This window comes from Acipenser ruthenus, chromosome 28 (genome assembly GCF_902713425.1).
Source record: "Acipenser ruthenus chromosome 28, fAciRut3.2 maternal haplotype, whole genome shotgun sequence".
In the NCBI taxonomy this organism is placed as follows: Eukaryota; Metazoa; Chordata; class Actinopteri; order Acipenseriformes; family Acipenseridae; genus Acipenser; species Acipenser ruthenus.
In genome coordinates, this window is record NC_081216.1 from 4,611,916 (window position 1) to 4,628,822 (window position 16,907).

Here is a 16,907-nt window from a genome sequence, read left to right on the forward strand (position 1 = left end):
TTCTCTACTTTAAAGCACTGATCCCTTGCTGAAAAGTCAAAACGGAAATAACCTGTAGCCTTAGTCAGTAATGCCTCAGACTGAATAAAAACCTCTTGTGAAAAGGAAACTGGTCTATAGTGCTTTGTATTTTAGGATTTCGGAGCCCTTGTGGCTCTCTGATATTCAGTCATGTGACTAGACACAGGGATAGACCTCTGCATGTCGGATCAGACGGTTATGCAATAATCAGACCTGACATGCATTTGTGTTAAGCAGCAGATCAGGCAGAAACCATTCACTATAAATACGACCAGAGCGGGAGGGGAAGTGGGGAGGGGGGTTGGAGAATCTCGCTCGTTACACAGAGTAAACATGTAGTTTATTAATGGCATCTGCTTGTAGCAAGCATTTAGTAAAAACACATCAAGAAATAGCTAATAATCTTGTCTGTATAAACATACTTTACAATGGTGTGATACAGATTAGTTAGACAGACTGACAGTGTGGGAAACAGCAGCTATGATCAGTGCTGACTGTACTAATCCAGTTGGTGTGCAGGTTTTTAGCTGGCCAGAATCCAAAAATATATTACGTGCTGGGTTACCCGTACAGAGTTCTACATCTTTGTGATACTGTTATTATTGCTATTTAACTGCAGCATAATCATTACTTGGCAGTCAAAGTTTGATCTTTAATACAGTAAATGACTGACCATATAGCCACATGAACATGTACTGCAAAACTATAAGAAGTTAACAAACGCTTTAACTAATGCCTTCATCCACGTAATCCACTTGAAATGTATTTGCTTTCGATTGTAAGTCGCCCTGGATAAGGGCGTCTGCTAAGAAATAAAAAATAATAATAATAATAATAATGTATGACAAGGAGGACAGCTGCAGTGTACATGAAACGCGGTTGATCTGTGAAGTTTGGATTTTTAAATTAAAAAGCTGAATTCAGAGAATTATTTTGCTTATATTAAGCTCCGTTTCTGCTTACAACACAGTGTAATCTGGAACAGCGGTTTTCACCTGGTCATTCTGTCGTAGGAGTAGAATGAATGCAAGATTGAATCCAAAATGAGATCTGATAATAAATATATTCACTCAGCAGCATTGAATATCACACATTTATTCAACACCAAATCTCTCAACAACTTCTGTATAAATGGTTATGTTCTGAGGCAATGGTAACATAAGAGCTATTGCTTGAATCACAAATCCATTGTGCTGCCATTGCTTAAACAGGAAATCGCAGGACAGAACATGGTTTGTTTGGCTGTTTTTATTATTACTATAGATACAATTATAATGTTATCATAGAATACACAGTGCAATACAAATAAAATAGTTCCAGTAGATCCAGTATAGCTTAAAAATCATAATGTAGTTCCACCTCTTTTTAAGGGTGTTCTAAAGAGCTGAGATCAATTCCCCAATAAGGAGGATTGCTGTATCAAGCATCTGTCTCATACTTCAAAAATTCTAGAGTTAAAAAATACCAGCAATATTTACAGCAGCTGCCGGAGACACCACATTTCAATAGCAGTTTCCTTTAAAATTAATCTGCTAAGAAATGTATTTGCTCTGTGATATCTCAGATAAGTAAGAGTTCAAAATGGAATAAAGCACCCAGCAAAACAATCCTAAATACACATAGGCACAATCTCCATTGAAAATAATGTATTATCAGTATCTCAGCAGTCAACCCTTACTCAAATGATTGTCAATGGCAATGCTGTGGCACAACGATAATGGTAACCCACTGCATACAAGGGGAGCTGGGTGGATATTACAGCTGCAACCTGTTTCTTTGTCCTGCAGCAGGTTGCGGCGAGATATCTGTTCTTTCACACAGCGGTGTCGGGTCACCATTGAGGCTTGAGGGAGCACAGTGAATGTGCAAGCTTTGAGCTCACAAGTTGTGAAAAACAATTGAACAGAGGACACGTAAAAGAGAAGCAGCAAGAGGCCAGACCACACTGTGTATTGCATAATTGACTTCCGGGGCTGTAGTACTACTTTTCTGCTAATTACTGGATAGGGTTGCTTGGTTATTGCCTAAGAGGCAACACGAATGATTAAGGGCTTGTGCACTGAAAAGCATTTGAAAGATAACATTTTAACCTCAAAGTACCATATTACGATATTGAATTTTTCAACTTAATTGTAATAGGTTACTACAATTCTACTATCTTAGCCTGTAGTACACGTACACACACACACACACTACCCTTAAACATTAACAATTTATGTAATACCCTATTGTGTAATCCAAAGTTTAATAACGCAAGTAAACCATATTAAGATGGTAATGTAACCACTGTATTAAAAACTGAAAGTTGACATTAAAGGAACATGTTTTTTATTCCTACTCGAAGGTGACACAAAGGAATCACTGTATCACCTTGTTTGTTTAGACGCGTGCTCGTTTAAGACTTCTGTGTCTGTTGAAACTTGTTCTTCGGTTTTGCACACCTGCCAAAAAGTGTTTGCTTGAGGCCAATCAGCTTCCAAGCTTGCCGAACGTCAGGCCACAGTGAGTTCTTCCTCCAACACTTCTTGAAAATCACTAAATTTTTACTTCAGTTTTTTCTGTCCAAACATCATCATAATCCCTCTGAATACACAGGTGACCTTGCTCCATTATCATATTTTCCATACTCTGTTTGGTTGTTTTGTCTGAAGTAAATATTCACAAGAGTGGGTAAAACAGGTAGAAAGATTACAACTTTTAAAGTGCTTTTTGTGTCAAGACACCTCAAAGCACTGAACATATAGAACACAAACGACTGTTATATAAAATACAAACTTACACAATAACATTAAACTACTGTGGAGTATAGAAATGTACTTGCTGTTTCTACCCTAATTATTTACTTTCTGTATAATTTCAGTTAGTAGAAATACAGCACTGTCGCTTTAAGTAGCGTCAAGTCTCGCGGGAGGGGGAAGTTTGGGCAGACTGAGTTGGAGGAATTTAGCTTAGGCTCCAGGGCTTTGAATATCTTACTACACAATGGAGTGTTTAAAGCTTGTTTAACTATTATTTTGAATAAAGAAGCTGAAGATGTTGAAATGCAACAAGTAATGTGTCGTATGCGATTCTTCGATGTTCCACGGGAAGTACGAGTTACTGTATAAAGCAGAGAGGCAGGACTGCGGAAAGCAGACTGCAACAGTACACAGGCATACACAACTGCATAAGTCTTCATGTTCCAGAGGCTGAACTGCACCAATAGAAACATATGGAATGAGAAGAAGTGAAAGAAAGACAGGCAAGACCTTGTAAGCCATTACAAAAACAGTAAAAATCAACCCCGTATCACACTGGGAGTTAATGAAGATATGTATTCCTCTTTTACGTAGGGGCAGCAGATTGTACGATGGTTTCATTGTGCGACTGAACTAATTTCACTTGTGACCTGAGAAAGTCAAACCAAGGCTTACAAAGGACTAACTGTTACACACAATTGTTAAGTTTTTAAGTTAGTAAGCAACCTGGCAACTTTAAAATTATGAGTAAAGCATGACCCAAAATTCATGTTAGCAATGTCTGAAATGTAAGATTTATGCAATACTGAGTTCTTTCAAAACAGCGAAATAGTCAACATCCAAGCAGAAATACAGACTGATAACATCCCTAAGGGCATTGCTATATTAAGACAGATGTTTTTCTTTTTTTTTGGTGTAACCCTTTTTCAACCATTGTTTATAGCATACTTTGTCCAAAATCAAGCAATACCAACACTACTAGCACAACCAAATCTCCTGTGTCTACCATTTAATGTTTTTCCTATAGTAGGTCATGTCGGCTTTATTGCAGGATCAGAAGCTGATCAGTTTTGTGTCCAAGAGGAAACAGAGGAGGATAAGAGGGTTAATTACTTAACTAACTGCAGCACAGTACTCTACTACATCGACTTGTTCTCAAGGTTTAGTTACATACGGTATCCTTTAACCAAATCCATAACTACAGACTGCACACTTCTTTTTCATATTACAACGGCCAGCTTGTAGCAGTGTGACATCACAATAACAGTTTCCCTAAGCTATGAAGCTCAGAAAACCTACCCAAACCCTGATGTTTAATAAGTAAAACAAAAATAAACAACTTAATTAATTCTCTCATCATAAGTAAATTGTTAATTATGTTGGTAAATGAGTGAACACACTGCATAGAACTGCACAATTTCTGTCTTAAACAAAAAAGACAGCAGTTGCATCAAAGATCGGAAATATTTCTGCAAAAGATTATTCTGTCCAGTAAAAGAAAGGGACACTTCATGTGTCTGTTGTTATTTTTTACATTTATTTACATTTTTATTGTGTTTGATAAATCACAGATGGGGAAATGTCTTTAAAAGGTAGACCTAAAAAAAAAAAGAAATACACTAGGTAAGCATTTTAATATTTGTTGTAGCCTATAATAACTAGAGAAAATGATCCATTTTGAATGTGACAATGCTATTTTTTTCTGCTTTAATGGTGAAATATCTTGCAATACCCATTTATAGATCGTGACATTTTTTTTTTACAGTGAAAAAAATCCAGCCCTGCCCATAAGTGTACATTGCACATTAAATAAAATGTAAAAAGACCTCCTGCTACTTTTGTTTTTGTATTTAAATTTATATGAAATAGCAACATAAAAACTGGCACAGATTTTATAAAACTACTTAATTTAAGTAAATATAGGCCTAAATAACATTTGACTTAGTTCCAGGGCTTTATTACTCAAGCTGATTTCCTTAGTAACTTTTCATCCCCCATCATTTATTTATGTATTTATTTTATTTCATGTTTTCTAAATTTAGTAGTCACCAATTATTTTTTGTATTTTCTCCCAATTTAGAATGTCCAATTTTTATAGGCTCAGCTCAACGCTACCACACCCACGCTGACTCAGCCAATTGTGCGCCGCACCCTGGGAGCTCCTGTCCACGGTTGGCAGTAGAATAGCCTGGACTCAAACTGGCGACGTCCAGACTATAGGGCGCATCCTGCACTCCACGCGGAGCGCCTTTACCGGATGTGCCACTCTGGAGCCCGCCTTCCCCCTTAATTGTTGACAAATAAATAAACCCTTGTTACAAAGAGCATATGTTTGTCCAAAGACTCCAGCATATTTCATAAACATGGCCACTCTGTCAGCACAGGCCTGAAAATGGACAGGCTTTCCTCTTGTGAAACACAGCCTATTGTACAACTGCATTTACCAATGTTTGTAAGGTTAGAGTGACCTTTTTAATAATCCACTCCCCAAGAAGATAATCCTCTAAATTGCTGCAAAACACAAGTCATTCAGATCATGCAATCATGTTTACTGCCAATATGCTGCCAACATAATCCACATACAACTCCAGCTTGTTTGAAATACAACCAAGGCTTCCACTGTGCCACATCGACTCTGTGTTTGTACAAAGAATTCGGTGTTTTCAGTAGAGCACGTGTAAAGTCTTGACAATATTTTAGGGCAATGTATTTACCTCATTATTGCTCAAATCTAATGACACACTGATTGCATCTTCCACTAGTGAACTAACTAAGGTCCAGGGCCTACCAAACCAGTCGATCGATCACTGTCAGTCGATCACTGTCATACCCACGTTACTCCAGTGGTACCACTTGTGGGTCAATCAGTCCATTCCAACCCAAGACCTTGTTCCAAACAGTACTTGAACCTCCAAAGTTATAATTTAAAACCTGAATGGGGTAAGGTCCTGGATTGTTCAATTGTTCTAATGGTTGGTTCTGGTTGGGACTAGCCAATTTACCTACTTGTTGCTGGTGACCTCCACCCTACTATTGCTGGTGCATCTAGTTCATTACTTGGCTTATTTGTATTATTTCTATAAAAACCCAGCTGGAACAGAAATATGGCTTCAATTTCTTAGCAGTTTGAGTCTTTCCTGGTTTTGCTGTGCACTTAATTATTTACATCTGTGCTTAAAATCACACAAACCCTAGCAGTGACAACCTCAGATGTGTCTAATTTACTGTTTAACGTCTGGAATCACTCAAACTGCAGATCCAGGGGGAGTCACATTTCAACCCTGTACTGTTACTCTGTTCTAAAATAATAAAGTAAAACAGGATTAATTTTCAAAATCCCAAAGGTCCCCCTCTCTCTCTCGTACATGCACTACAGTCCTATACCATAACTATGCCACATACAATTATATAGAACCTTTCACCAGCAAGCATCCCAATGCAAAGCAATATAACTCACAACATTTAGTGAGAAAAGCTAAATCTGGCTAGTTGGGTAGGTAAATAGCTTGGCACTGTATTGTTTCTAGAAATGTTAATAAATTGAACTCCTTAACATTTATAACTTGACCCCCTTTCAACCACTAACCAAGTCTCTCTTTTTAACCCCTTCTCTGATGAGGCCCTTGTGACGCTCTGTGCTACAGGAACTTTGTGATTTTGGCAGTTGGCTGTTTTACATTAAAATTACCATATGTTCCCTTTCAGATATGCCAGGCAAACTATATATTCTATTTTTTTTTTGTCAGACTCTAAAGTTTTCATTGGTACCAATGTTTTGTTTTGTTTGGTCATGTGACCCAAAATACAACTATTATTATAAACAAAATGCTTTATACCTACATCACATTTAGTCCCTAATATCCTAATGTTTGATGCAAGATTGTAGAAACTTTTAAGCTGCTGGATGTGCTTATGTCTATTTGTAAATCTTTTCATTGGTTTTGGGGATTTTAGACTTACACCAGGCCACTTTTACTCTTTTACTTTGTATTATGCAGCCCAATTTCACATGCCCAGTATGCCACCAAAGAATGAGATATCCTGGCAAAAGTATACATTTTTTGAAGCTGCACCAAATAAAGATTTTAGAAATGGGTAACATAACATTGCACTTCAATGGCTTGTTACCCACAATTCCTCTGGAGCCCAATGTAATGTTGTCGCATGACATAAGTGATTTTACGATTTTACTTTGGTTACGTTACCTCAAGTACTGATAGAGCATATCATGGTGGTTTGCTCTGGGGTTTATTTAGTCCTTCCAGTACTCTTTTACAGTGTGATATTTTTCAAAATACTCCTCCAAACAGAGACCTGGCTGAGAGGGACAGCGTGGACAGTAGTACCGTGAATCCCTCCCTATGCCCTTGCGGGAACATACACAGCACTTTTTCTGTGGCTTGGCTTGTCTCCCAGACTGTGGCAGCATTCAAATAAAATGATTTCCAATCTTTCAGTCTCTGGTATTTCTTGTGTATCAAACACAAGGCTGGATATCACAGCGGTCTGAAAGTCCAGAAATGTGAACCAATTCTCTGGTGTCGTACTCAGGTACTCTACATATGCGTTGTACAAAGAAATCTGGACCATGTACATGCCAAACTTCTTATACCATGGCATGGTCTTTCTTGCAGCACTGTACAGCTCCAACATCTGGTCTGACCTATCCACGCCTCACATGTATTTTAAGTCAGGTCACACTTGGGCTTGTTTGTGGTGTGTCCTGACCTCCCACAGGAACTGCTACAGTAGCCTCATTGTGGATGGTGGTGAGGAGGTACACATCTTTTTTGTCAGTGTATTTAATTGCCAGCAGTTGCTCACAGCACTGGTCTCGCCACGTCTCTGTTTGTTGGCTACCAATGCTGGCATGTTCCCATGCTGTGCCAGATATTGCTGAGCATACAATTTGCCATAGGCTCTTCTTCCTGACCACTGTTGATCTCACTGGAGGAAGTGTCACTTGGCTCCTATTTACCGCCAGTCATTTGCCACAAAATCACTTTCTGAGCCAGATTCCATTAGGTTAGCAACAGACTGTGCACTAAGGTGCCTTCTTGCCATTTTCTCCCTATACAATTACAACATGTGTTGTGAGGCGAAAGGAGATAATTCAGTAAAAAAAAAAAAAAAGAAAAAAAAAAGAAACTGAATATAAGGCTAAGTCGTTTTTTAAAATCAATCTATTAGTCATGTTTTTGGGGGGAGCGGAAAGAGAAATAAAATGAATCAACCTTTTTTTCAGAACATATATATGGGGAGAACTCACAAGAAATAAATGTAGATTGCAATATAATTAGGCTCGCAACTATTCGATTTTTATTTTTTTGCCAAATCGACGATTAATATTGACTTTTATTTTTTAAAGAATTTACCGGTTTTTTTTTCAGTCTGTATTTTTTAATTCAAGCAGAGCATTGGTGAAACTGACCTTTATGCGTTTAAAAAAAAAAAAAAAAAATATTCAACATGCAACAAAACCATGGTTACCAACATTCTAATTGAAGTAACGTTTGGTCACAGCGAAGCTATACCTTGTAGATATAGACCCTACACAAATTTTAAAAAAATGTCTCAAATAAACCATAGAAAATGCAGCATATAAAGTGTATTACACAGACTTTTATAGCACAAATTATCACTTTTTGGTAAGAAAAAAAAAGAATTGCAAGTGGTTTCACCGACGTTTATCGTATATAAATGAATTTCAGTCGAACTCATATTTTTGGGGAATTCAACGTTTAATGAGCTTTACCAATTACAATCGAAAAGTAGCAAGCCTAAATATAATATATTTTTATATACGTAATATAAAGTTTTTCTTTAAATCAGAAGAAACAATCTAACCAATAATTTTCAGGATATGTGGAAAGGAGGAAAAAATCAAATCAATATAGTATAAATAAGTCTTATTTTGTGTGTCTTTTTTAACCAAATAGAAGACGAAAAAATCGGAGCAAATAATTATAGAAACGTTTTTAAATGGACGAGGAGACAAAAAAATTAAATCAATAATTACAATCAAATCTTTTTTTTTTTTTTTTTTTTTTTAATTATTACAGATAGGGAGAAAAATGATATCCTGAAAAGTTTTCTTTTTTTTTTCAAATATAGAACGGGGCCAATCAGATAATATATATAATTATGAATAAAAGTTTCTCAATTATACAAATACAGTACACCCTCGCTATAACGAACCTGTTGTGGTCCAAGCCTTTTTTTCGTTATATCGAGGGGCACGTTAAAGTGAAAGGACAATCAAAATGAACGATAAACTGTTGGAGTAAGTTAATGAGATGAGATTGTAAATACAAGTAGAATTACATGTACCTGTTCGTTTAATGTACGCAGTATTCTGCCTTTGCTTCATCCTGTTTGTTAAAGAACTAAAACGCAGTACAGAACACACAAATCCCGAATTGAAGCTGAACATTTATTCAAAATCAATCTGACATGAATCGTTTCAGTGCACCAAATCTTAATCCAACATGCAAGAATCACAAACTGAATGATCAATATAGTTACCAGCTTTGTTACAACATAAAGTTAATTTCATTTCGGAGGCATAGTTACACACATTTCTCATTAAGACAAGAGAGTTGACTTCACTGCAGAGGTGAAGACCGGGATGTTGACAGTGCGTGTGTATACAATCTTTTTTGTTTGTTTTCTATTTGGGATCCAGGGGCCAGGTTCGTTATAGCCGAAGGTGTGTTATAATGAAGGGCATTATAGCGAGGGTGTACGGCAGTTATAGTGAAATAATGGCAATTCATCCTTTTTTTTTTTTTAAAACATGTTTTTAATTAGGACGTACCTGGTGCGTTAGGCAGCACTGAGCGAGCGTTTTTTAGGATGTGCCAGGTAGGTCATTAAGCAGCAAATCTAAATATGAAGTTTTTCAGCATGAAGTTGTGATGTCTAATCAATAACAATTTCAATATCTGTATACATCTGTAATAAATAGCTTTATAGGAAACAGGAAATGTTCTTTCCGCAAACAAATGTAAATTCTTATAGCCTACACCGGATTATGATTAGGACGCAATAAAAGGAGAGCAATACATTAAAACTGGTAAAAAAGAAAAACATACAGCTATCTATTTATATGTGTGGCAATGTGCCCCGTCCCTGTGTGCATTTGTGTGTTGCGTGCGTGTGTTAATTTTGGTGTATAAACGGGTCTGTGTTTCACGTGTGATTTAAAAAGTGTAGATTTGTATTTAGGCACGAGGAGAGCACAAATCACTTCACGTGCTGGTTAAATGTAATATGTAAGCACGGGGTTGCACAGAATTAATTCACGTGCTGGGATTCAAGTGAATAATTAATTAGTAATTGAATCCCAGCACAACAGTATATATAGAGACACGTAGCATTCACTCGGGGTTGGGTGTTCGGTGAGTGGAGAACGGGAGAGAGGCGGAGGAAAAATAAAGTAAAATAAAATTTTGGCGTGAAGTGCCGTGTCCTGTTTTGTGTTTTTGTTCAAACCTTTTATTTTCTGTTCTGTTATTAAATGCTGAGCGAAAGCATTCGCTCAGCTTCACCAAACCCCAAATCTCTGTTTATTTATTTCCTGGCTCTGGTCTGACACCACCCACTCCGGCCGTCTTTGTGACAATATGACATAAAATGCTCTCTTACAAAAGGAGACAAATAAATATATAGCATTTGAATACAAAAACTAGTAACTTTAGTAAAATTACAGTCATAGATTCTTGATTTTCTCTAAATTTAGTTTAACTTTTTATTATTGTTAAGTCATTTATTTCACATTTTTGTCCATGTATGCTACTCATTTCAAGCTTGTATCACGATACACGATACACAAAGGTGTATCGCATCGTGTTGTAAAGTATCGTGATGCATCGATACACAACGAATCATCTCACCCCTACAAGTAAGTGATGTAGCCTCTGGTTTACAAAATCGTCAGTTGGCAGTACAAATAAAGATGTAAAAGTATGTTTTATTAAGATGAAGGCCGCATAATTTGCATGTGGAAGAGGTGGTCAATTTTGCAAACATCAGTGGCAGATATATGACTTCCCACATGCTTTACATTTGATAAGGCTCCCTTAATGTATCACACGTTCTTCAGCACCAAAACAGATTTAATGCTTATCCCAGTAACATCTCTGAAACTTAGTCCACTGGCATCTGTACCCTGGCACATTGAATAACCTGAAACTTGCCGTATCCAAGCAACTACGTCAAACACACGATAAGTCAAACTCCATATGCTGGAACTCAATCATTACTGTATTTCTGTTCTGTGTGAAATCAGAACAAGAACCACAGTAACCTTCAGTGCTACAATACAACCAGCTGTACCCAGGCCTGCCAAAAAAAAATCAAAGATGTGCTGGTTATGTACTTATGGGGTGGGGAATTCTTTTTTTGCCTATTTAACCCCACTCAGACAGCTTGGTTTAGGTATAATTGTTCTTTATTTGGAGTTCCCTGCATTTGTAAGATGGCTGGCTCATTTGCAGACCATTATGTATGCTGGGGTGCCAAGATTAGTAGGCAGATAGGCAATAAATATTCCATTGCCCAGCACAGGTTTCAATAGAAGACATCCCTTAAAATCCAAAGTCCAATACTATACCACTGGAAGTGGAGCAAATTGCTTTGAGTCCTGTTAACTAAATATTATTTTTGCATAAGCACTGTATGATTTTTACAAAAATGGATACTACATATAATGGGGACTCACTTTGATCTTATCTACATCAGAAACATTCTCTGTGGAATTATAGCATTATCTTACACAACCTGACATCTATTTTTCAATCTAAATATGTTGGTGCCAGTATCAAAGCTGTTTACATTCATAAAAGGCCTACCTAAGATCTAGACTTGTAAAGAAGATTAAAAACAGCCAGTTTCATCCTCATTCACAGAAACTGAAGAAAGCTGGCATTTGTATAATCTGTTCTACATCTCACATTCTGGTGATCATGGTAATGCCAGAAAATGATACATGCAAGTAGAGTGCTGTTATATCGATTAAGGGCAGAATATTCTTAACATATATTAAAGAGAATACTACCCTTATAAAAGTTTACTGTGGTATAGCATAACAACGTTTAGTAGAGTGTGTGGCCACCCTCCCAGGTGGGGGTAGGCCAGCATTATTGTACGTAGTCGATACTGTGTCCACATCCAGTGGGCCAGTCGCTGCTTCGAGAGGGCTTAACCCAGGGTCCTTTCACCATAGCAAACGAAGAGCTGGTCAGACTGATGCAGTGCTTTTGTCCTATCCACATAACCTCTCAATGCCCTCACTGGGTAGAAGGAATTCAGTTTCCTATCCTCCTCCAAATCAAAAGGGAGGGGGATGGAAGGCCTCTAGTTCCATTGATTGGTTCCAGTGGAAAACCATAGTCACCTTAGGTAGGAATGCAGGGTTCGTGCACAATGATAGCCTATTTCCATTATCTCAAACATGCATACAGGAGCCTGTAGCTCACTGACCCGCTTAGCGTAGGTGATGGCCTTGCGCCTGACTGAGGAGATCCTTGTGGCAAAGGTTCGAAAACCAGATTCTCCTGGACCATCTGGGGGCCACCAGGAGAACTGTCGCTTTTTCTCTACTGACCTTCTCGAGGAAGGCTGGGAGAAGCGGTATTGGCGGGAAAGCGTAAAAAACAGTTTGGGCCATTCGTTGGCTCGTGCACTGCTCAGAGCTCCAGCATATTTATGTGCAGGGATGTCCAGCGGCCTGTCCAGGACCTGCTGACTCTTCTGCCTGCCCAGACCACACTCCAACCCAGGTTGGATGCATCTGTCGTCACCACTTGATGGTTGTGCATCACTCCATGCTTACACCTTCGCTGAGGTGAGAGGCTTGCCTCCACCAGCGTAGGGCTTCCCAGCATAGACAAAACTCGGCCGACGGTGTCTGTCGCGCTTGGGGTGTAGCTGAAAGTACTGAGCCACGCTTGGATTGGCACATGTGGAATAACCCCAGTTGGATTGCTGATGAAGCTGTGGCCATCAGACCGAATAGGTTTTGACACAACACCAATTGTACTGCGAATCCTTGTTGAAACAGGGCCAGACAGTTGCAAATGGCAGCTACACTGTCGTCTGCCAAGCAGGCCCATATCGTAAGGGAATCTAGCCGGAGACCAAGTAGACCGTACTTCGCCCTGGTATTAATTGGCTCTTGACATCGTTGAGGGTGAGACCCAGCCTCAACAGATGCTTCGTCACAATCACTGTGTGGGCCACTGCTCCTTCCTGTGACTGGGAACAGATCAACCAGTTGTCCAGGTAGTTCATCACCCTGATCCCTTGCAGCTAGGATGGCATTCACACACTCTGAAAACGTGCAGGGGGCTAAAGAGAAGCCGAATGGCAGCACGGAAACTCGAACACGCTCCCCTGAAAGGTGAAGTGGAGATACTTACTGTCCTCTGGACGAATAGGGACGTGGAAATACATTATCTACTGAACAAACAGATTAACTCATGGATTTATGGTATTCATTACACAGGAGCCAAATAAATATGCCAGGATGTAGCACTTATTGGGATGTCAAATAAAGTTTGCAAAAATACTTCCAACGATAGTGATTAAAAAAAACGTTGTGCAATCATACTGGAATATCAAATTACTTAATGATAATAGTAATAACAATACCTAAAAATTACTTTACAAATGTATTCATTTTTCTGACAAGATATTGAAGTTAAAGTGACACCTAATGATTCATTCACGTTTGTAAACAAGGTTCCCTTATAGTAAAGTCAACCGACTGCAGTTTGCCAAGACTTTTACAAAAAATCCACATCCCTTGAAATTTAGGGCACAACACTTAAAAAAAACAAAAAACAAAAACTTATCAAGCTTCTCGGTTCTTGTAAGGCATCCACGTCCTAATTGCATTGAGTGTTAATGGCTTACGAGCATGGCTGAGGTAGAAGGTCAATGTCCGGAACGTTACATTTAAAAAGCAACACTATCATTACGGCATTCGAGAAGTATCGTTTAGCCAGCAAGCTATAGCTCATGTTGCATTACATAGAAAATGTGGCAATTTATTTCCATAATGTATGTTTTAAGTTTTTTTTTCTTTTCTTGATACTGTGCATGCAAGTACTTTTTGACCATCGGTGCTCTAAAGCCACTCGCTAGATGTGTACACGTCTTGTCAACAAACCTTCTATTTTTTATCTCATATGATAATCTAAACAACAACTTCGGTTACAAAGCAACTCTGTACAGTGCTGCAATGATTACCACAGCGACTGCATAAGTTTCATATTATTTTTTTTTTTTTAAACACAATCATAAAAAGGTGTCATTAATACAGCAATATTTTTCTGGTTCTAAGAACGTTACTTAAAGTTCGCAAAACTCAGGATAGACAGTAAAGTTACAGTAACTGGCAGACACGGGTTTCAGTAACTTAGCAACAGATTTCCAGCTCCTTTTTTTGCAATAAACTATTTATAAAGCACATACCTGTCTTTAAAGGGTTCGGTCCCATATGCCGACTGAGTGAGCGAGTGCAGCAGCCCACTTCGGTTTAAATCTTGTGTTTGCTATTTTGAAAAAGGACTACCTCAAACCTGTACTTAAGTACTAAACGGATTCCGGTTCCTGTGTTCTTTGTATTGCAAATGTCTGACTCACACAACTATTAGAAATGGCTCAGAATTTGGTAAGGAGGACAATTATCCTCTTCTTACAAAAGGGATAGTACTCAATTGTCTACTTACTACACATAGAGACAGCCACTCAGTATCCAGCGCCGCGTTGTTTCAGTACAGTCAGCAAGAACAGGAGGACTGCGAGGCTCGTTCTATTTATTCCCCACCCCTTTTAAACACACATACAAGTCCAGTACATGCCCAGACTGAACTTCGTTGTGAAAAGAATGCGTGCAGGCAGCCTCTGCTTCAAAAAATCTTGGGTGTATTAAAAATTATTTCCTGAGAACCACGCTGCCTCGGTGGCTTAAGAACTTTGCCTAGTTCCCACTGTTCAGCGTTCAGTTCTTAAAACAAGAATGCTAACATATGGCCACACAAACAGGAAGTACCAATAACCACCAACTACATTACATATAACAGCACTATCATGCAAGATGTATCTCCCCGCAAGGATGCAAACCAGTGATACGTTATCTCTTGAATTTCCACAAAACTAAACTAATTCCCAAACCTGACAGGAGTAGCTCCACGAGACAATCCGAGTGTGTCTATACTGTATTTACAGGTGTGATGCTCATAAAGCTCAGCTAATCTGATATGCAAACTTTTTTGCACCAACTTCTGTGAATGGAAATATATTGCTTTGCATAATTTCCTAGCGTATCTTTCTAGGAGCCAGGGCTAAAAAACTGCAAAACTTTAACAAAAATACAGGCCATCTGTTTGATACAATATTAATGTATGGGTCTGTGTGAATGAAGCATTGTATTAAAACCTCACAATTCTGTCTTTGTCTAATGAAATGCAATTTTGCCCTATTTGATCATGCAAGTAGAAAAACATAACACCCCTTAGAACACTATAGGCCCTATTCAGAAAACTTTAAGGACTGTAGTGTTGTTGTTTTTTAAGTGTTCATAATAATTTGTTTAGATTAAACAGAGCTTTGAGAAATTAGAATGAAAGGTTCCAAAAGCTGAAAACTTTATGTAATTTTTCAAAATGGGCTTTAAAATAAACAGTCTTTAGCAAAACATTCTTTAAAGATTTGTGAACAGGGCCCCATAGTTCAGCATATTATTAATTTCTTAGCAGACACCCTTATCCAGGGTGACTTACAATTGTTACAAGATATCACATTATTTTTTTACATACAATTACCCATTTATACAGTTGGGTTTTTTACTGGAGCAATCTAGGTTAAGTACCTTGCTCAAGGGTACAGCAGCAGTGTCCCCCATCTGGGATTGAACCCACAGCCCTCCAGTCAAGAGTTCAGATCCCTAACCACTGCTCCACACTACAAAATCCAGTACTTATTTACAGCCATCCTGTACATTACCTTAATAATAATAATAATAATAATAATAATTTATTATTATTAATAGTTTAGGGTTATTTTATTATTTTGATGTGTTGTAGACTGTTATAGATACAATGTTCCAGTTGAGTATTCCATGCAGTATAGTTAAAAAAAAAGGACAGTGTTAGCACATTTTTCAGGTGGAATTTTTGACATTCTCTATAAAAAAAGCAAAACAAAACTAATTTTGTTTTTAAATTTAATAGTAATAAAAAAAAGAAATGTTTTCTGAGGATAAAGTAGCTTTGTAAATGTATTTGGTAACACCCTAAACAGACTTTAAGCCATAACATTATCATATTAAAATGCTTCCCTGTTTCATATACTGTTACGTGTATAATATTTGTCTGATGTTTACTAGGCTTACTAATATCTTTTTTTTCTACAGGGGCTGCTTCTGAAAAGACTAAAAGGAAATGTACTGAAGTTTGTTTATTAACTACATTAACTAGTAGAATGTGTATTTATTATGAGTTAATATTCATAACAGATGTAATCTATTTTAATAAAAGCCACCTGATAAAGGTTATAAACTCAAGTAGATATTATTAAACACATCATTCATTTGTTTAAAGGCACTTTTTAAACGTATGATGTTTTGCTAATGAGATTTGGTTACTATTAATAAACCTTCAGCTTTACAAATACAGTATGTTACAAGTAACGAAAGCAACTGTTAACATGCAATTGTCAACAGCTAATAAACAATAAGTGACCCTTTAAATAGAATGCAATACTGTGTGACTGTGTTATCTTAACTTGATAAACAGATATATACTGTATTTTGTTACTGTGTGAAACCCTGAACATTGGTTTATGGGGGCACAGCATCAGGGTTATCAATTGAGTCTATGCAAATTGGACATTGCATGAGCAGTTTGTCTTCAGGCCATCTGTGCACACTTCGACATGTAGGGCTTTCCATGTAAGGGACTCTGAAGGGCCTTGACACCAGAGTATCCCTGACCGAAATAGATCCTGCTCTTCAGCATTCCTCATCTGCACTGCTTCCAAATGCAGGGCGCAGCACTTTGTTCCCTGGACTACAGTACAAGGCATCCCTGTACCAAGAAACACATGTCCCAATAAGTATTGCAGAAGCTGTCCTTCTGAAGG

At 37.8% G+C, this 16,907-nt stretch overlaps 1 protein-coding gene across 9 annotated transcripts in view; it reads right to left on the reverse strand.

The window, feature by feature from the left end:
- The window catches only part of LOC117434865 (supervillin-like), a 103,886-nt gene extending 89,151 nt beyond the window's left edge, over positions 1-14,735 (reverse strand). For 3 of the 9 annotated variants that reach the window (XM_059003264.1, XM_059003265.1, XM_059003263.1), the window contains exon 1: positions 14,238-14,734. The gene's annotated coding sequence lies outside the window, so the exon portion shown is untranslated. Of the gene's footprint in view, positions 1-14,237 lie in introns of all 9 variants that reach the window. The other 6 variants (XM_059003266.1, XM_034057535.3, XM_059003262.1 and 3 more) reach the window with 5 other exon arrangements.
- Between the last annotated feature and the right edge of the window lie 2,172 nt (positions 14,736-16,907).